Here is an 884-nt window from a genome sequence, read left to right as displayed (position 1 = left end):
ATATATTTTAATTTGTGATAATATTGTTTTTGTCATTGAATATTATTAATATAAATTTGTATCTATAAATTTAATGATTTGTTAATTTTTAATTTCTTTGAATAAATATAAAATTATATATTTTTGAAAGGTTCAATCTAGATTAGACTCGTCGGATTCGAAAGACAGACAGGTCTAAAAGAAACCAAGATGGACCTGAATTTGGCCAAACCCGCCCCTAACCCAGACCCATTGTCATCCCTATGACTCATGTACAATATACAAACTCATAAAACTCATCAACTACCAAAGCAGTAAAATATAAATCAGTAAAAGATGCACATACGTTACATGTAATATTATTATTTTTAATTTTATCAAATAATAATAAATAATTAACATGAAATATTTAGAAGAAATATTCATTTAAAAAAGAAGTTTTATTTATATTTTTTATATAAAATATAAAATGATTTGAGAAGATTTTAATAAAATAAAAAAAATTAAATATTTTAGTGTTCTCTTAAAAACTCCAGAAGACAATTCACGTCCGAACAACTTATAGTGTCCTCTCTTCGAGTCAAACCCTCGCTCGTAGCTCAAACTTAAAAATATAATATAGATACCATAAAAAAACAAACAATCTGTTGTGAAAAAGTAAAAATTTATGGTAAAAATTAAAAATCTCAAACTCTCAAAATTATCACACTACACACTTTATAATATTTTTCTCTCAACTCAATTGTGATTTTCTTCACAAATGAGAGATCTATTTATAGAAAATTTTTACAAATAATCCAAAAATAAATTACATCATTACCTTCATCATCACACACAAATTTCAATATTCAACACCTAATTTTACCTAATTTTCAATATTCAAATATTCAACATTCAACATTCAA

This window comes from Primulina huaijiensis, chromosome 14, assembly GCF_012295235.1.
Source record: "Primulina huaijiensis isolate GDHJ02 chromosome 14, ASM1229523v2, whole genome shotgun sequence".
Taxonomy (NCBI): Eukaryota; Viridiplantae; Streptophyta; class Magnoliopsida; order Lamiales; family Gesneriaceae; genus Primulina; species Primulina huaijiensis.
This window is presented reverse-complemented; position numbering follows the sequence as displayed.